Genomic DNA, 22,933 nt, shown 5'->3' with positions numbered 1-22,933 from the left:
TATATATATATATATATATATATATGTATATATATATATATATACATATATAAATGCATATTTCCACCTTTTTTTCTGAGAAACACATATCTGATGAGCTATTTCGTAGACTTCCTCTATACGATGAAACATGTGTAAGACGTTCTACATACGCATATGAATAAAATACTATGAGTGTGAATTTTATATATATTTTAGTTTTAAAATGATACTTAACGATATATATATATTTAAAATGATAATTAACGGTATACACACACACACACACACACACACATATATATATAATGATAATTAACGGTATACACACACACACACACACACACACACATATATATATATATATATATATATATATATATATATATATATGCGTGCGTGTGTTTGTATGTGTGTGTGTGTGTATGTGTGTGTGTGTTCATAGCTAAAGCATTAACGTCAAAGGAAAAAGTAAATCGCAAGCTAAACGCTTTGGTTTCGATTCTCGGTGGTGATGCACGGAGCATTTTTTTTTTTTTTTTAGCTTATAAAATCATTACTATATATTGGGATCAATATAATATAATAATAAATACGAACTCTTTATTAATGAAAATATCATTTTTAAACGTATTTTACGACCGGGCAATGCCGGGCGACCTGTTAGTAAATAAAAAAAAAACACCATATTTTTCCGTATTTTTAGTTTGGATCAAGCTTGAAACCTATGATACCATGTTGATTTGATCTGATCTTCTGTAAGATCATTCATCATCATGGCACGCATTCAGTCTCGAAAGACAATGGAAACCCTTTTAAGGATGCATACGCCTATAATTGTGAAGCAAAAGTTGTCTAATTCCTAACCACACCTCTCCTTAGTCGATACTGCCTGGTTCTAGTTGCAAGAAGTACAGAACGACTGGAAACAATACCAAATAAGCGAAGAGCGCATACAGCACTTGGTATATCCTAATGGTCGCCCATTTGGTACTGACCATGTTGGACGTTGCTTAACTTTATTAATTTAACGGAAACCGGTTTGTTAACGTGATTATTCTATATGTAACTTCATCAATTGATAAATATGATCTTATTAAATAATCGAGTACCACGTTGGATTTCTTTCAAACGAAAGCAGGAATTACATATATGTATGTAAATATATGTTTATACCGATAGAGTGGAAGATAGAGAAGAAGAAGATGAAGAAGAAAGCAAAGAAGAAGAAGAAGAAGAAGAAGAAGAAGACACGCACATTTATAGAACAATAATTAATAATAATGTGGCTTATCTAAACACTTTACTGCAGTTTCATTGCGATTTCACGGATTTCGATGACAATAAAAATATAGGAGTGCGAAATATTCGTTGATCATCATTCAATCATGGGGAACGTCGGGTCTTTCTGCTAGTCTATATATATAAAAATGTAACTGTTGGTTCGTTCGGAATTAATTGCCTAAAAAAACACTGGACGGATAGCTTCCACGTTTTGGTATAATATGTTTACTATATCCATGTGTGTTTTTATATATTTCTTTTTAATTATAACATTATACTTAATTTTTCTATGATAAATAGGTGGATTTCTTTTTATCGAGAGGCCATTTGTTTTTTATTTAGGGACAATTATGTATTACCGCTTCCTGTCACGTGCCCAGTGTTACAATTTAGCGGTTTTCCTGCTAGATCTGGAGATTTCGTTTACAATCTAGCGGGAAATTCTAGAAAATCTGGAGGTATTTGGTACCCACACACCCGCATTAGATTATTAAAAAAATAAAGAAAAGCGATTGAAAATACTTTAAAACATAAAATAAACTCATTCATGCAAGTAAAAAAAAGTAGCATTTATTGCCTTTGGTAACAATTATTTATTGATTATTTGTTTTGTTTTTCACCTTTTTTTCGACTAACCATTCTTAAATCTCACTATAAAGTCGATTTTTCCAAGTACATTTTAGGTGTGTGGGGGGCATTCAAACCTCCGAAGTTTAGTTTAAAATACGATCTAAAAGTGTAAAAAGCAAGAAACAACAGCAAAAAAAAAAAAAACGGGTTTGTATTACTGTACAAATAGATTCGAAAAAGTTATCAAAAAACAAATATATAACAAATAAATGTTATCAATAGCAAGATAAGTTACTTTTCTGCCAAACTGGATATATTTTTTGTGCTTTTATTCAGTGTAACATATTTATTCAGCTCGAAAAACATACAGTGTTTACCGATGTATTCGAAAATTCAAGATGGCGTCTCACACCCTCTTTAACACCGTAAGTTTGGAAAAAGGTGTTATAAATAAAAAAGTATACAAAATACTATTAAAAACCCGCCGAATATATGTCAACCTATGTCACAGTAACATGTATTGAGCGAGTTTTTAACAGTATTTTATCCGGTTTTTTATTTATAACATCTTTTCCCAAACTTACCGTGTTAAAGAGAGAATCAGACGCCATCTTGAATGTTCCAATACATCGGTAAACACTGTATGGTTTTCGAGCTGAATAAACATGTTACATTGAATAAAAACACGAAAAATATATCCAGTTTGGTAGAAAGGTAACTTATCTTGCCTTTGATAACATTTATTTGTTATATATTTGTTTTTTGACAACTTTTTCGAATCTATGTGTACAGTAATACAAACCCATAGTGAGAAAACACGGAACATTATGGAGTTTTTTTTTGGGGGGGGGATTAGCAATTTTTGAAAATTTCAGACGATAAGTTAAAAATCTAGCGATTTTCTGGACATTTCTTTCTCCTGATCTCGCGGGTTTTTTTTTTTAAATCTCAGTTGACAACATTGCATCACTAAAAAACACTACAGGCTTAATGTAAACAGAATGTGTTTACAACATCGGTAAATTTTCAATGGGTTCAATTACATGATTATTGATAATGTAACCATGTGATTGAACTTTAATTTAAATTAACCACACGTGGTCGCAAAATGAATGCCGACGCTCAAAGTGTATACACATTTTGACTCCTCCCTTTACTTAAAAATTCACCAAAAATCAGGAAATTAACGAATTTTAATGAAAATTGCAGTATTTTTCAAATAATGATCGCAGAATATAATGAACTAATTATTTTTACTTAACTCTTAGTGAAAATGTTTTATTTTGTTTAAACACAAAATACCTTTACTAAAGTTATGGTTTTCAGTAGTAAATAAAAAACGCAAGAATTTATTTTTGCTTTTTTTAAAGCATCGTAATTTGTAACAATAAAAAATAATTTTTACAGTAACATTACGAAAAACGCCCCTAAAGTCCATATTAATGAATTCAATATAACTCGAAGAAAAATGAAGTTCTCACATACTATTAAAAAAATTAAAGATTCAATTAGATTCCTATTTCAGTCACCTAAATTATTTAGGGTGAAATGAGTTTAGGAATTTATAGCCAAACCTAAATATTTTTTTTTGTTAAATATCCAGATACGCTACTACAGAACACCGACCACTCTAATTTGTTTGGGGGGGATGTGATGTTGGGGCGCTCGCGCGCCAACATCACATCCCCCCCCCCCGCTCGCGCCCCCAATGTACAAAGTAAAATCTTCGGAAAATGTTAAATGGTGTTCTAATTGGTAAATGTCGATGCGTTACTTACGGAAAATTTGAAAATTCTATGTTCCAGGTAAAAAAAAAAAAAAACAGATAAATTACCCCCCCTACTCAAACTTGGTGTGCTTTCCTTTTCTTATTTTATTTCTTTTTCAGATAATTTTAAATTTTCCACCCAAAAAGCGCTATAATGTATTTTTGAAAATTAGAAAATTCTGTCCTGGAAAAAAAAATCCCCTCCCCCCAACGTAGTTTGCTTGGTGAAGCCGTCGTTTATGCTACAGCGTGCATGCGCGTAGCATAAACGGAAGCTGCAAAATGGTGGAAAGAAGTTCGTGGGTTCAGGGGTAAATACCATGCAAACGGTAAATTTGCCCCAAGTTTTACTATCAGATTCGTTGTCAGCGACCTCAATTACCTATAAAAAAACAAATTAGTGTTCTGTAGTAGCGTATCTGGATATTTACCTTTTTTTTTCTTGCTTAAAAAAATAGCATTAACACAGTAAGTTAGGTAAACTGACTTTTTCGTTTAAAAATGGAATTATTTCCCTTTCGTTATTAACTTTTTTTTTTTTAATTTTTTTTTAATAAATATTTTGTGGGGTTTGTATTACTGTACACATAGATTCGAAAAAGTTGTCCAAAAAGAAATATTTAACAAATTCTTTTTTTTTTTTTTATTACATTTTCACCCCAAACAAGGCACATTGCCACTTTGGTGTGGGGGGCTACTATCAGGGGAAACATCTACTGGGGTACGATGTAGGGATTAGGGCAGCGAGATGTTGGTTCACGTTTCACTTGAACTTATGCCTGTCAGTACAGTTGGGGAAGCAGTGACCCGGAATGGAATTCCAAAGTCTAGCAGTTCTGGGGAAGAAACTACTGGAGTAGAAGGATCTTTTACATCTAGGGATCTCTACAGTGTGGGGGTGGGATTTTGCAGCTTGTCGGGTCTGTCGAGGGTGTTCACGTCGTGGGGGCACAAGTGCTTGCAGTTCTTCAGAGCATTCACCATTATAATACTTGTAGAACAGGCAGAGGGATGCAACGTTTCGACGATGGGACAGAGGCTGAAGTTTTGATGCCAGTTTAGGGCGTATCAGATTTGCGACTCTCTTTTGAACCCTGTCAAGGAGCGAGAGACTAGTAGCCGATGCACCGGCCCAAATATGATAGCAATACTCCATACATGGGCGAATAGTGGCCTTATAGAGGTACAGGATACTTTCGGGTGTTAAAAGTTTTCTAGCACGGCAGCGGCCTTGGCAATGCCCTCGATGTAACTGTTCCAACTCATGTTTCCAGTGAACGTTAGGCCAAGGAGCTTGAGAGACGTACTCTCAGATAAAGAGTCGTTGGCCATTGCTATAGGTGGTAGAGAAGGTTTCTTGTAATTATTGAATGAAACCAGTTTTGTCTTGGTGGCATTGAACGTTACCATCCATTTTTGTCTCCATTCCACTACTGATTGGAGGTCATCCTCTAGTGTTTCTGCCATTACTTTAGATATATGCTCGTTTGTTTTCCTGTCATGCCTGCTATAGAGTGTAGTGTCATCAGCATATATCCCCATCTCAGAGGCAATCTTGTTGGGGAGGTCATTTATGAATATCAGGAACAGCAGAGGTCCCAGGATAGATCCTTGGGGCACTCCCGATAAATGTTATTAAAGGCAAGATAAGTTACCTTTCTACCAAACTGGATATATTTTTCGTGTTTTCATTCAATGTAACATGTTTATTCAGCTCGAAAACCATGCAGTGTTTACCGATGTATTGGAACATTCAAGATGGCGTCTGATTCTCTCTTTAACACGGTAAGTGTGGGAAAAGATGTTATAAATAAAAAACCGGATAAAATACTGTTAAAAACTCGCTCAATATATGTTACCGTGACATAGGTTGACATATATTCGGCGGGTTTTTAATAGTATTTTATATACTTTTTTATTTATAACACCTTTTTCCATACTTACGGTGTTAAAGAGGGTGTGAGACGCCATCTTGAATTTTCGAATACATCGGTAAACACTGTATGTTTTTCGAGCTGAATAAATATGTTACATTGAATAAAAACACAAAAAATATATCCAGTTTGGCAGAAAAGTAACTTATCTTGCCTTTGATAACATTTATTTGTTATATATTTGTTTTTTGACAACTTTTTCGAATCTATTTGTACAGTAATACAAACACCCATTTCGTGTTTTATATACATAAAGTACAATTGTTGAATGTTACTGTTTTGATTATATTCGTTTGGGGAGGGGGGCACAATAAAAAAATTAAGAAAAGTTAAAACTAGAGAAATAAAACTAGAATCAGAGGGCCAGGCCTTTATGTGCTTGAGACTAAATATGCAACACAATATTAGCTACTTGTATTTTCTCTACCGGTCTCCCTCAAACCAAGACTGTACCCGAATAAACAAAGTCTCAGACAGCATAGATATAGCACTCTCCCTCGATACTAGCGCACAAATACATGTATTTGGTGACTTCAATGTCCACCACAGTAACTGGCTAGGATTCTCAAATCACACAGACGTAGCTGGTAGCGCAACACATAGCTTCTCTATATCTCATTCCCTATCTCAGTTGGTTACATTTCCGACACGTTTCCCAGACCAGCACTATCAACATGCCTCACTTCTAGATCTCTTTCTGACAACGGTTCCCAATGACTGTACAACAAATGCCCACAGCCCACCCAGGAATGCTGATCACGCTGTGACAATGGTAGAAATCAGCCTAAATTCTCGCCCTAAAACTGAAGACCCACTACTCAAAACAACGAGGTATTACAAAAAGGCTGATTGGGAAGCCATCAGGGAGCTCATCAGAGATGCCCCATGGCAAAATATATTTACTCTTCCAGCGGAACAGTGTGCAAATGAGACAACTGAATGGTTCAAAACTGCTATTGAAGCACATGTTCCCGCACGGAAATACTATAGCAAGCCCCACTCCCCCCAATGGTTTACTTCTGCTTGTGCAGCTGCCATTTGTCAAAGGCAGCATGCGCTCCGCAGATTCAACCGACATAAGCCCAGCTCAAATAAACAGAAGTTTATAGAAGCTAGAAATAATTGTAAGAGAGTGATAGACACAGCTAAGACAGATTACTCTGAAACCACCAGAAAGCGCATCGAAGCACAGAAATTATGAACCCGGGATTTTTAGAAAATCTACAACAGCGTAGTTAATAATGGACAGTCAATTATTCCCCCACTAACAAACAATCATGAGGTTGCTTGCACGGCAACTGACAAGGCAAATCTGCTTGCCAGTCGGTTTGCCTCAAACTCCACACTGAACTCGGTACACCACTCACTCCCTGATTTTCCTCTGCGAACAGACGCCACACTTGACGATTTGAAAATCACCCCTTCTCAGGTACATGCTATTATAAAAAACCTAGACACCTCAAAAGCATGTGGACCAGATCTCATCCCGGCTGTGCTATTAAAAAAATGCTCTGCCGAGGTTGCTCCAGTTCTGTCCAAACTTTACAATAAATGCCTTAACGAATCTTGTTTTCCCGACTGCTGGAAAACCGCCTCTGTGGTACCAGTCTTCAAGAATTCTGGTGAAAGAACTGACCCACTAAATTATCGCCCCATTAGCCTCCTCCCGCTTTTCGCCAAAATCTTTGAGTCCTTAGTTAATCAAGCCCTAGTCCAGCACCTAACAGCTGCTAAACTCCTGACTGACAAACAATATGGATTCAGGCAAGCCCGTTCAACAGCGTTTAACTGTAGTTTCTGAACGTATATACCGTTCATTGGATAAAACAGGGGAGGGTAGAGCGGTGGCCCTTGATATATCTAAGGCTTTTGACAGGGTATGGCACGATGGTCTTCTAAGGAAAATTAGATCATATGGAATCACTGGAAGAATTCATAATGTAATTAAATCCTTCTTAAGTAATAGAAAAATCAAAGTTGTCCTCGACGGACATACATCCAAACAATATGACATAAATGCGGGAGTACCTCAGGGGCCTATCCTTGGACCTCTATTATTCCTGATATTCATAAACGACCTCCCTGATAATATTGTTTCGATGGGTATATTTGCCGATGACACCACTCTCTATAACAGATATGAAGGGAAAACAAATGAACACATATCCAAGGAAATGGCAGAAACACTAGAGGATGACCTCCAATCCGTAGTGGAATGGGGACAAAAATGGTTGGTCACATTCAATGCTGCTAAGACTAAGCTTGTTTCCTTCAATAACTACAAGAAACCTTCTCTACCACCAATAGCAATGGCCAAGAACACATTGCCTGAAAGTATTTCTTTTAAACTCCTCGGCCTAACGTTTACAGGGAATATGAACTGGAATAGATACATTGAGAGCATTGCCAAGGCTGCTGCAAGGAAGGTTGGCTCCCTCTACCGTGCTAGAAAACTACTTACGCCTTCCAGTATCCTATACCTCTATAAGGCAACCATTCGCCCATGTATGGAGTACTGTTGTCACATCTGGGCTGGTGCATCTGCTTCTTGTCTCTCGCTCCTGGACAGGGTTCAAAAGAGAGTCGCCAACCTGATAGGTCCTGAACTGTCATCTAGGCTTCAACCTCTGTCCCATCGACGAGATGTTGCATCCCTCTGCCTGTTCTACAAATACTTTAATGGTGAATGCTCTGACGAACTGCAAACACTTGTACCTCCCCGACGTAACTACCCCCGACAAACCCGACAAGCTACTAAGTCTCATCCCTTTACAGTGGAGATCCCTAGGTGCAAGAAAGCCTTTTACTCCAATAGTTTCTTCCCCAGAACTGCGGGTCTTTGGAACTCCCTTCCGGGATTCTGCTTTCCCAACTGCAATGATATGCAGAAGTTCAAGTGTAATGTTAACAAACATCTTTTTACTCTTCTCCCTTCATAATGACCCCGCTAATTAATTCCCTAATAGTAGCCCCCTGCTTCAAAGTGGTACTGTGCCTTGTTTGGGGTGAAAATTGAATAAAAAAAAAAAAAAATGAAGCGAAATTTAAGTTTCCGTTCCATTTTTACAACAACCGTAAAACAGTGCATACTCAGCAAGTTTTATCGTAATTTATAAGCATATTGAAACACTAAATCAACATTTTATTTATTTTTTGGCATAATTAATGATGGAAGTATTTTTCTGTGTATTTTCTTAACATCTGTTAAAAAAAATAAATAATTTGTACATTCTCTTGAAAAAAAGAATCAAACTTTTCTCTACTTTCACATGTGTTCCATTTTAACAAACTGAGCCACAGCAACGCGTGGCCGGGTACAGCTTGTATATATATATATATATATATATATATATATATATATATATATATATATATATATATATATATATATACACAGATAGGGTGAAAGAAGAAGAAGAAGAAGAAGAAGAAGAAAGAAAAGAAGAAGAAAGATAAACACAAACGCATAATAATAATAGGTACAAACAAATAACCATGGGCACATTTATATAACAATAATAATAATAGCGCACAAATACATATGTTTGGTGACTTTAATGTCCACCACAAAAACTGGCTTGGATTCTCTACTCACACAGATGCAGCGGGCAGCACAACCCATAGCTTCGCTATATCTCACTCCCTATCACAAATTGTTACGTTTCCAACCCGTTTCCCTGACCAGGAAGAACAACACGCATCACTTCTAGATCTGTTTTTGACCACAGTTCCCGATGACTGCATAACGAAGGCCCACAGCCCACTCGGGAACGCTGATCATGCAGTGATAATGGTTGAAATCGCCCTAAACTCTAGACCCAAAACTGAAGAGCCAGTGCTCAAAACAACGAGATATTATAATAAGGCTGACTGGGAAGCCATCAGGGAACTAATTAGAGATGCTCCATGGAAAAATATTTTCTCTCTCCCTGCTGAATAATGTGCAAACGAGACCACTGACTGGTTCAAAACTGCAATCGAAGCGCATGTTCCCATGCGGAAATTTTATAGTAAGCCCCACTCTCCCCAATGGTTTACGTCGACTTGTGCAACTGCCATTACTCAAAAGCAGCATGCATACCGTAGGTTTAACCGACATAAGTCCAGTTCAAACAGACTGAAGTATATAGAAGCTAGAAATAACGTTAAGAAAGAAATAGCGACAGCTAAGAGAGAATTTACGGAAACCACTAAAAAGCGCATCGAAGCACAAAAACTAAGAACTCGAGACTTCTGGAAAATCTACAACAGTGTAGTAAATAATGGGCAATCAACAATTCCTCCACTAACCAACAATCACGAGGTTGTCTCCTCAGCAACCGACAAGGCTAACATGCTTGCCAGTCGGTTTGCCTCAAACTCCACACTGGACCCTTCCAACCACCCCCTACCTGACTTTCCTATGCGGACAGACGCCACACTAGACGATCTGAAAACCACCCCTGCTCAGGTGCATGCTATCATAAAAAACCTTGACACCTCAAAAGCATGTGGACCCGATCTTATCCCAGCTGTGCTATTAAAAAAGTGCTCAGCCGAAGTAGCTCCAGTTCTCTCCAAACTCTACAACAAATGTCTTAATGAAGCTTGCTTTCCGGGCTGTTGGAAAACTGCTTCTGTGGTACTAGTATTCAAGAATTCTGGCGAAAGGACAGACCCATCAAATTATCGCCCCATTAGCCTCCTCCCACTCTTTGCCAAAATATTTGAGACCATAATTAACCATGCTCTAGTCCATCATCTTACAGATGCTAAACTACTGACTGACAAACAATATGGATTTAGACAAGCCCGTTCCACAGCAGACATCCTCACTGTGATCTCTGAACGTATATACCATTCACTGGACAAAGCGGGGGAAGGCAGAGCGGTAGCTCTAGATATATCTAAGGCTTTTGACAGGGTATGGCATGAGGGTCTCCTCAGTAAAATCAGATCATACGGTATCACTGGTAGAATACTTAACATAATTAAATCCTTCTTAGATAAGAGAAAAATCCAGGTTGTCCTCGACGGTCGCACATCTAAACAATATGATATAAATGCGGGAGTGCCCCAGGGTTCTACCCTTGGACCTCTATTGTTCCTGATATTCATAAATGACCTCCCCGACAACATTGCCTCTGAGATGGGTATATATGCTTATGACACTACACTCTATGGCAGACACGACAGGAAGACGAATGAACACATTTCTAAAGAAATGGCAGAAACACTAGAGGAAGACCTCCAATCTGTAGTGGAATGGGGACAAAAGTGGTTGGTCGCGTTCAATGCTGCCAAGACTAAACTAGTTTCATTCAATAATTACAAGAAACCCTCTCTACCACCCATAGCAATGGCCAACGACTCTTTATCTGAGAGTCCATCTTTCAAACTCCTTGGCCTAACGTTCACAGGAAACATGAGTTGGAACAATTACATTGAAGGCATTGCCAGGGCCGCTGCAAGAAAGGTAGGCTCTCTCTACCGTGCTAGAAAACTACTAACACCCGAAAGTATCCTGTACCTCTATAAGGCCACCATTCGCCCATGTATGGAGTATTGCTGCCACATCTGGGCTGGTGCATCTGCTACTAGTCTCTCGCTCCTTTACAAGGTTCAAAAGAGAGTCGCAAACCTGATAGGCCCTGAACTGGCATCTAAGCTTCAGCCTCTGTCCCATCGACAAAATGTTGCATCCCTCTGCCTTTTCTACAAGTATTTTAGTGGTGAATGCTCTGACGAACTGCAATCACTTGTGCCCCCACGACGCGAGCACCCTCGACAAACCCGACAGGCTACTAGATCCCACCCCCACACTGTAGAGATCCCTAGATGTAAAAGATCTTTTTACTCCAATAGTTTCTTCCCCAGAACCGCAAGACTCTGGAATTCCATTCCAGGTCACTGCTTCCCCAACAGTACTGACGTGCAGAAGTTCAAGTGTAACGTGAACCGACACCTTGCTGCCCAAATCCCTACATAGTACCCCAGTAGTTGTTTCCCCTGATAGTAGCCCCCTACACCAAAGTGGCAATTTTCCTTGTTTGGGGTGAAAATGTAATAAAAAAAAAATTAATAACAATAAATAATAATAATAATAATAATAATAATAATAATAATAATAATAATAATAATAATAATATAATAATAATAATAATAATAATAATAATAATTATAATAATGTGGCTTATCTAAACACTTTACTGCAGTTTCATTGCTTATCCAATTGTCACAAATGTAATACTAACATCAGAAATATTTTAAAAAATTCGAATTCTGATTCACAACTAGTGAGGGAGGGGGCAACCTTGCCGATCGTAAAATACGCTTAACTATATTTTAATTCATGCAGATTTCGTATTTATTACACAGCCAATTCTCTATTGAATATTATATTGTACCTAATATAAAATACTAATTTCAAAAGAAATAAACAATGACTTGGGTGCCATCAGCTGGAATCGAAACAAAACCTTCAGCGCTCCAACTGCATTCGCTACCATTTGAGATAACCGGACAAGCAGATAAGAAAGCTTTAAAATTAAGCCACTTTTATATATGATTAGTTTTACAGATACGTAAATTCAAACAAATATGTCGGCAAAATGAAATGGAATTTTTCATCGCAACTTATATCTGTACGTGTTACTCATCCATCCAAACAAATATTTGAATCGTTATAAACTGTTCTTGATGTATGATTATTATTTCCTGTTAATTTCAGTTTTATGTGGATAATAGTTTAAGAGTTTATCGGTTAAGCATGCATCTACTGTTTTATTTATGTAAAATGTTTTTAAAAAACGTTAATTCTTAGAAAGTTTTATCTGAAAATATAATGAGCTATTTGCGTGGGTATGGTTTACCGTCTTGATTCGGCTCGATTCCGACCTCCAAATAACATATAACAATAATAATTAATAAATATGACTCATCTGAACAAGTTATTCTAGTTTCATGGGTCCCGCAATCATCAGCGGTTTATATTCTAAATGTCTGAGCTGAAGGATAAACTTTACGTGTATCGTTTTTTATGGAGGGGCTGCATATAGAACGACAAAAGGTTCCAACTTGCCAATTATTGGAAAGCGAAACACGTACTATTTCCGCCACAACATGATTCAATACTTTGACTCTAGTACGATAACACTTCACATTTTGGATTTCTCACTTCTTAACAACACGCATGTGTACATATCAAGGCGATTTTTAATGAAGGCCTGAATAACCATATATGCATTTATTCTGACGTTTTTTGTTATTCTGTCATTGGTTGTCAATGGTTAGATATCCAATAACAGTTGAATCTTTTAAAATGTTTTTCTTTTTACAATCGAAATCTAGCCATTTATCAATGTTGAAGTAAAAATGTTTATTTATATAAATTCGAAATATTTTAGCTTTACTGTAAAAAAGTATGAATAATATTTTCAAATATTATCATAAAAATTCGTAATAACAAACATCTTCATTCGAAAAATAATTAGTGTTTTCTTCATGAAATGGATTTTACAAAAATGTACTTTTTAATGGCGAATATTAACCCAATTGTAAAAGAAAAACTATTGGATTTTGCTTGATATTCGCCTAAATGTTTTTGTCCGGAAATTATTTTAAATCGTATACAAAATTGACTTTTATGTGAAATTCTGATAATGAAGAAAATGGTAGCATTCTGTTATTAAAGATGTGCCAACTTTTATGCTTTTTAATTTCTTTATTTTTGTTTTTTAATTCGTTAAATTTCGTAAAAACTTGTTTCTGTTTTTTTTAAAAGAATACGCATAGTTTATTTTAAATAATAATAATAATAATAATAATAATAATAATAATAATAATAATAATAATAATAATAATAATAACAAGACCTAGGACTGGAACCTCGGAGACGCTTATTACCACTCAAATTCCAGTGAAGACCAATAGTCGCTACTACCGAGAAATCAATTGTAGACAGCTGTTGCTATAACGCAAATTAATTTGCAAATGCTATCAAAAGACGTGGAGAGTACTGGAAATTTGGGGAGACTTGTCTCTCAAACTCCTGGGAATACCACAAGTTGTTCTCTAATAGAATTCTTTGATGATAGCTTGTGTGAAAACTACTAGTGAGTGAATAATAATAATAATAATAATAATAATAAGAAGAAGAAGAAGAAGAAGAAGAAGAACAACAACAACAACAACAACAATAATAACAACAATAACAACACCAACAACAAAAGAAATAAATGTAGCAAACTAGCCGTTACTTTTTAACGGTGTCGTTACATTTCAAACCTCTTGGACCTACACGTAGTCTATTCAGCAAATAAACTAAATTTAAAAAATAAAAACTCGATCAGGCACTGTTTTAAAAGTGCAAATGAAATGCATTTATTCATGGTCTTCTTCCAAAACAACGCATTTCATTATCTAGCAAAAGTCTTTTTTCACACGCATGTGCTTTTTAAAAGTCTCTCTCCCCACCACCTCGCGCTTCCATAATCTAGCACTTTCTCGCCCTCGCATTCACACATCCTTCTTACTGGGGAGACACTTTGCGACCTCTCGACCACATGGTGTATTTTTCTCATTTTCTTGTGAGGAAATATCACACACACTTGGTAATTTGCATTCGTGCTTTAACGGCTGCTGCTGCTAATATTTTCGCTTGCCAACTATCCTTCCACTGCGACTGATTTTCTCATGCGTGCTCTCTTACAAATGATACTATGGGAAGTGTTGGGTTTTCTTGCTCATTCAGCTTGTTGTTTACCACAAATTTTGATAAAATTGACTTTTTCTTTTAAATTTATATATTTTTATGAAAGAAAATTCTAATGTAGGTTTTCAAAGTTGTTCAGTATCGTACGTTAATTCAACGTGTAATTGCTGATTTATCTCCGTAAAGTTCCGTCAGGTAAAATGCTTCACTAAGAAAAAATTTGTCTGACTTCTCTTTCCCGTTGTATTGTTTTGTTTTGTATAAGGTAATGTGAATAGATTATATATACATATATATATATATATATATATATATATATATATATATATATATATATCGCTAGTAATCATTCCAAATTAAAAAAAATGTATTTATTTCACACTTCGAGTTTTATTGTTAATATGGCGTGTCTTACACATGTTTCATGAATGGTGGAAATTCAACAAACAACTCATCCGAGACATTTATGTTACTCAGAAAAAACAGTTGGAGATTTTTACACACACACACACACACACACACACACACACTATATATATATATATATATATATATATTAATATATATATATATATATATATATATATATATATATATATATATATATATATATTAAACTACCTGTATTTACCTGGCGTTGAGCGATTACAAACATTTATTTCATAGATGGAAAACTGGAGAACTTAGTGAAAATCATTTCAACTGTATTTGTTTGTTTTCAGTATTTTTTAAAAGTACGTTTATTTTTTGCATTATTTTATTTTTATTTCAATGAATACTCCATATATATTAAATTCAAACATAATTCTGGCTACAACCAAAGTTCATATACTATAGTATCGCATGTCTGTGTAAATTTTTTCCCATTTGAGTAATTTACATATTATTTATTCTATCGATTTTCTTAATTTGATTTTTTTTTAACTTCAAAAATGATTAAAGACATTTAAATTACGATATAAAAAATAAATAATAATTCCACGGTAGTTGAATTTTTTTTAAAAAAACACACACACCAAACTACACTAGTAAGAAACTTCTTATCACATAATCAAACAATTACAATGAGGTATTATCATGTACCATTAAAGATTTAACTAAATCACGAAGCTCTGGATCTTCAGGTCCTGATATCTCTCTTGACACAGTTGCCTCATTTGTTGAACTGTTCGGACCTTATCCTGATCTCGTAACATTACGATCGTGTAGCAGAAAGGTAGCCCTCTTTTTTTGAAATTCAATAACATAAACATATGCAAATGGAATCCTCAGTACATGTCTGTCTTTAATGTCTTTCAAAAGTTCAGCTAGATGTGCATGATACACACGTGATATTAAGTCAGGTTCATTTAATGGACAGTTTTTTTTCCATGGGTTTTTAGCTGGTTAAATAATTTTAAGTAGTCGAAAACGGGCCCAAATTTGGAAAAATCGTCATACATTTTGTAAATTCCTCTTAGTTTATTTTTAATCAGTCCATATGCGCTTTATGTTGATACAATGGTAACGTCACCAGCTTTGAATGTTGCAGTTTTGTTTTCGGTTTCAATTCTAGTTGATAGTATCCAAATACTTTATTTTTTACTTTTGAAACCATGACTTTATAATAATACATACGGTATCTGGACAAATTAAAATATATTTAAGCGTATTTACGGATGTGTCAAACGGGACGTCCCTCGCCCTCCGCTAGTAAGTCAAAATTGCAAATTAACTGCTTAGAAAATATTTTAGAATTTCGATTAAAAACCGATTCTTATTTAAAATAAGAACGAAAAAATGTTAAAAACTCCGGATCAAACATTTAGATTCTGTTCATGGAAATAAGCTGATAATCATCTGATGCTGATCCAAAAGTCATTGAAGTTCGTTCATACAAAGCTTTGTTATTGTTGTTGTCAATGTTGCTGTTTGTTTACGATTGAATAAATATTGAACAATTCACCGGGAATCCTACCGGGTAAGGGGAGAAGTTTTGGGGCTTATATTGAATTTTACCCTACAAATCGGCTCCGGAAAATTACCGCAAATCTTCTTTGGGTTGATATCATCTGCTTGCGGCAATTGAAGGGAAAACCTAATTAGGTATTAAACGCTAGAATTTTTTATTATTATTTAGCTTTCTTATTGGCTACAAAATAAAATATGAATTTATTTAGAAAGTGACATCATCTTCTGGATTACATTTGAAATTTTCAATAGCGGCTCATATTATTATAGTCCACTTTAGTTAACTGTGTCGCCTCCAGAATTTCTTTGCTCCTCCTGTATTTTCATAAATATATCCTCGAAGCGTTTCTGTTGTTGAAGCCATTTTTTCTTCAAATGCTTGTTTAAATCTCTTTCTACTTGCTGTTGAATTAGCTGCTTTTGCCACCCGAGATTTTGCTCTGCCTGGAATTGAAACAATTCTAACTGTGAATCTTTGGATTTCGCATCCATCATACGAATTCAGTTTACAATTTACGCTTGTATTAACGAAATATTCCTTAGTAAAAAAAAAATCAACCAAGTTTTCTTTCCCAATTCTTTTGTTTGAAAAACAACAGTTTAGCAGTCCTTTTGTAACTTAATTTGTTGAACGCTATATTTCTAGTTTTACTAGAAACAATCCAGCGAAATAACATTTGTTTAACATTTTTTTTATTTGCACGCGTTTTATGTAGCAAAAATAAAATCAGTCGCTTTAAATATCCGATGAATTCGTATGGGAAACTTTTAGGGGTTTTTTTTTACCCTCTTTGCCTTTTGCAAAAAATGGTTTGATGCTTTACGTGTTTGCTAAACACAAATGACGTACGCGAATAATTATTTTTCACGCTCTGTCTCTTTTTCTCTTGACAAAGTCAAGCGTGTTTTTGTTGGTTTTTTTTTCAAATCCCAAATGTTATCGAAATATCCATAAGCTTACACAGTATTTGCTAGTTGGTTTTGGACATTTATTTTTGCAGAAGAAAATTCTTACCGTAGGAAAAATGGCTTCTGGTGAACAAAAAATGAACCCTTTTTCCCTTTCTAAAACACTTGGTAAGTGTGTTCAATTATTAAATAATTAACAACATTCGCGTTTTTCACTGTAGATTTTGGTAGCAAGTTTTTTTCCCCCGTCGCCAAATTACTATTGTAGTAATTAATTCGCTGTTAATCCTTGCGTATCCAAATATCTGTTGAAATGACGAAGGTGTTCTGCCGTAAAGATTTTACGAATCTTTATTTCAATCACTTTTGGTGATTCTCTGCAGCGACGGTCCTTTCGATTCCTTGTCGCCAATCTATTGTGTCGTAGAACAACAGTGAAAATAAGAACAATCAAGTCGAGGTTCGGTTAAGGAACAAGTGTATTAACAATAATGTACAAAGCGTGTATATCAGCTGGGCACTCGGCTAGCAGTTGAAGTGCAGTCGCATCTATCTCAACTATTTATAACAATATATATATATGTGTGTGTGTGTGTGTGTGTGTGTGTGTGTGTGTGTGTGTGTGTGTATGTATGTATGCATGAATATATATATATAAACATAATATATAAATATAATAAATATTACTATATATATATATATATATATATATATATATATATATATATATATATATATAAACAATGAGTTAATAAAATATTTTAAAACATTTTAGCAAGAGTTAAAAACATATTTAATTTTCAAAAAGGAAACACAAAAGAAGTGGATTGTCCTGAATTAATATTTTGGATTATCTTTGTAATTATATATATATATATATATATATATATATATATATATATATATGTGTGTGTGTGTGTGTGTGTGTGTGTGTGTAATTAATCTCCGGATATATATTTTTGCGAGACCAAACATCTAATACGATAATGACATCAAAATATTACACTATACTGCTCTTCCTTTTTCCCCCACCTCCAAAAAATGAAAACAAAAAACAAAAACAAAATTGTAACAACGGAGGTGGAGGAGATGGGATGCCTGGTCATTTAAAAAAAACGGTACTTTGGTACCATCAGCCAAAATGAGTTTCAAAAAGATTATAGAACTTTTGCCATTGATAAGAATATAATGTGCAAACTGTTGATTTCAAATCTGCAGCGAAGTTCCTGTTAAATAAACTGTTAAACTGAGATGCTGCAGCACACATACAGGAAACTTTGCCTGTAGAACTCTTTTCCGTTTACCTGCTTTCCAGCTGACTACAATATGATCGTCTTCAAGTCCAATGTAAACAAGTTCTTGATAAGCATCTCCTTAAGTAATTCAATTTACCAAATTTCCAAATTTCCACTACGAACGCTTACTACGATATTATCACATTAATTCCTGTACACTAGGCATTGCCAAATGAATGTGAAAACAAATATGCATGATTACGTTAACTACACGAACTATGGAAAAGCAGAAGCGACTTAATGATTTTTTAAAACCTTTGTTCATCTTCTTCAAACTGCAATTAATAATTAATCTTTGTTATAATTTTGTTAGGTTTTAAGATTTACGCAGTTTAATGATTAATAATATTATAAACATTTGTACATTAAATATGAAATACGGTTTTACTGAATGTTCATTTGGTTAACTACGGCTTCCATATTTTGTTCGGTAAAAAAAAATATGAGGGGGCCTACAAAATGCTTAATATTTGTGCAATAATATTTTCAAATCGGTTTTAATCTGGCGATAAAATAGCTGACAGGGCCCTGTTTATATTAAAACTTAATATTTCAAAAAAAATTTAACATAATTAATCAAAAATCTATTTTCTAACGGAACATTTTGAAATAATGGAATTTTAATCGTTTTAATCTTTTAAAATTAATTAATATTAAGAAAGTTTCTTTTTCTTGACAATTCAACTGATTATAGTATATATTAATTCGAAAAACGCTATTAAAAACATAATAATATTAAATTTATATCATTTTTTTAATTGCAACTTCATAATAATATTAAATTTATATCATTTTTTTAATTGCAACTTCAATATGTGTATTTAATTTTAAAAAAATAAATATGTTTTACTTATTTGAACTCTTATGTTTCATAATAAATAGAAATTTCGATAGATTTAAATATATTTTGTTTCGAAAAAGTAAATAGGGGACGAACACGCACTAAAAAGAATATTTCTCCTCGTATATTTTACGGAAACTGCATTTTGTATGTAATTTTATTCTAAAATGGATAAGTATTCAAAATGTCACGAAAATCTCACCATTAGTTGATTTTTGCTAGATTTATTAAACACGGGTATGTTTTCACGTTCGAAATTCTTACTACATGGGAACATTATTTTAAAGCGCCAATTATGTAAACACGATGTTTGTCTCACAATTTAATTATTTTCGTACGATGAAAAAAATTTTTTTAAATCAATTCTAGTTTATTTTGCCTTTCTTTTAAATGGTACAAAAGTTATATTGATAATATTAATTTATAATAAAGTTACATCGTTTTACATATGGGGGGTTAATTATGTGGTGACTTTTGGAGGTGCCTACTGTACACTCATTAATCTTTATCCTTTAGTGGCTTCGGGTCTTTATAATTGTTGACTCCTTTTTAAAAAGAAGTGTCTATAGATATATATATATATGTATATGTATATACACACACACACACACACGCACATATATATACATATATATATATATATATATATATATATATATATATATATATATATATATATCTTCCTTAAAAATAAAAACGTAAACAAAAAAGAATCCTATGGTTTTAAAACCCTTAAAAATGCGAAAACAGTAGACCTTTTGATAAACTTTGAAAATGACCTTTTAAACGTAATTAAAAACTTAGAATTCCACAATCAACCTAACAATTTCCAACAGAAACTACACAAAATCGTTAGAAACATAAACAACTCTAATAAAATCTTTGTAAAAGCAGATAAAACCAGAAACTTTTATAAAATAGATAAGCAAGAATATAACAAACTAATCACAGAAAACATTACAAAAAACTACAAAAAACTAGACACAAACGAATGCGCCTACATATATATAATAAATACTGAAAGTAAACAAATTACCGATAAACATAAAATTAGCGATAAAGTTGGCAAATTCAAACCCAGAGAGGCATACATTCTGCTTAAAGACCACAAATGGGACTTTAATAATAATCCCAGCACCCGCCTGATAAACCCAAATAAACCAGAAATAGGTAGAATTAGCAAAACTATACTTTCTAGAGTAAACAAACAAATCAAACAGGACCTAGAACTAAACCAGTGGGCAAATACTACCGAAGCAATCACCTGGTTTAAAAATATAGAAAACAAAGATAAATTTACGTCCATACAGTTTGACATCATAGACTTTTATCCCTCGAGATCCGAAGAACTTTTTAACATTGCCCTAGAATTTGCCGAGGCATACACTGATATATCCTCAGAAGAAATCAACATCATTAAAAAATGTAGAAAATCAGTTCTAATAAATAACAATAACCAATGGATAAAAACTAAAATGAAAAATTCGTTTGATTTGGCGATGGGTGCCAGAGACTCTGCAGAAACATCAGATCTTGTGGGATTATCCATTCTATATACCCTCACAAGCATATTCGATACTACGGATATCGGCGTATATAGAGATGACGGACTAGCTATAATAAAAAACTCCAACAAAGTCAAGGGAGAAAACGTTAAGAAAATCATACACAAAGAAATGAAAAAATTAGGCCTAAAAGCAGACGTATCAGCTAACATAAAAATAACAAACCTCCTGGACGTCACGTTAAATTTAGATAAAAACACATATGAACCATACTTAAAAAGATAACGCTACTCCAATTTACGTAAACCCTAAGTCCAATCACCCACCATCAATTATAAAACACATTCCTAACTCGATCGTAAGTAGACTCAGTAATAACTCAAGCGATGAAAATGCATTTAACAGGTCAACCAAACAGCCCTAAAAAATAGTGGATACAAAAATATCGATATCAAATATAAGCAACAAAACACTAACAACTATAATAAAATTAAAAATAGAAGAAAAAGAACTATGATTTGGTATACGGCCCCATACAATCAAATGTTAAAAACAAAACTTGGCAAGAAATTTCTAGATCTTATTGAAAAACACTTTCCCGCAACCAACCCCTTACACAAAATCTTCAATAAAAAATACCTTAAAGTTATCCTACAGTTGTTGCGAAAATTTAGAGATGATAATTAAAGCACATAATAACAAAATACTAAATAAAAACAATGTAAACAACAACAAAATAAACAATAAAAAAGTAGACACCATGACAAAAATAAAACTAACACTAGCAGAAATAATAATAATAATAATAATAATAATAATAATAATAATAATAATAATAATAATAATAATAACAACAACAAACCAACCCGGACAAGAACAACCATACCATAAATAAAAATACTAATAACGAACAAGATAAATGAAACTGTAGACACCGCACACTTTGCCCAGTTCAAAATAAATGTCTAACAAAAAGCGTAGTTTATCAGGTAACAATATTTGCGAAAGAAACCTCGAATGACAAGAAATATTACGTAGGCATGACTTCCTTAGATTTCAAAACCCGATACTATGACCACAAAAGTACATTCAACAATAAAAAACATCATATAAAAACAACACTAGCGAATAAATACTGGAAACTCAAAGAAAGCGGACATTCGCCGGTAGTCGAATGGAAAATAATAAGACAAGCTACCACGTGTAGGCATTTAGACGACCCATGTAGATTATGCCTTCATGAAAAATTTGCTATCCTTTACTTTAAAGAACCCCAAAATCTATTAAACTGTAGAAGAGAAATAGAAAATAACTGTGTTCACAAAATAAAACTTACTCTAGGATAGCGATACAAAATACCTTTAAAACCAACAAAAACAGTAGAAAATAAACAAATAAATAAATTAAATAAACATGAATATGCATAAACGATCACACATATATGTATGTATATATATATGTGTGCATATATGTATGTACACATATGTATATTTATAAAAAGAAAGGAAAAGGTCTGCCCTAAACCACTAACCTAGTTCTAAAACAGATCCTTTGTTCGATAAAATGCATGCCCATTGGCTGATAGGAAGGGGCGCGGTGGATACTAGAAAGCTGATTGGCTAACTAAAATCCTCAACAGAAGAGGACCATATAAAAACGAGAAACAGACACATATAAAAACAAACAAACAACAACTAATAAAGATGAGACTAATAGTGCGAAATAAAAATAAAATTAACATAAAAATGCTCATCTCAAAATAAAAAAAAAAATCCAATTAAGGAATAATATATATATATAAACAGCCACAGAATTCACGCATAAGCCTGACGAATCCAGGAGTGGATGAAACGCCGAATATTCAGTGTAGCTTAATCGCCATATATATTTAATAAATTACTAACTAGCTCAACCTACGTATTGAGCACTTTTGAAGTAAATTCTTAAAGTTTACGCATAAATCTATACTTTCGTATATTAAGTTTATGTGAGTAAATGAAGTAGTTATATATATATATATATATATATATATATATATATATATATATATATATATATATATATATATATATATATATATATATGAGGGTGTGGATGTGTGAGAGTTGTGCTTGTGCGAGTATTCACCCACCTCTGTACGTGCTCGCTCTCTTGTGTATGGTTTATTTCCCCAATACAATCCTTCAGTTAATAATTCCAATGAACG

This window comes from Euprymna scolopes, chromosome 2 (assembly GCF_053919585.1).
Source record: "Euprymna scolopes isolate OS-2025 chromosome 2, ASM5391958v1, whole genome shotgun sequence".
NCBI classification, from domain to species: domain Eukaryota; kingdom Metazoa; phylum Mollusca; class Cephalopoda; order Sepiida; family Sepiolidae; genus Euprymna; species Euprymna scolopes.
This window is presented reverse-complemented; position numbering follows the sequence as displayed.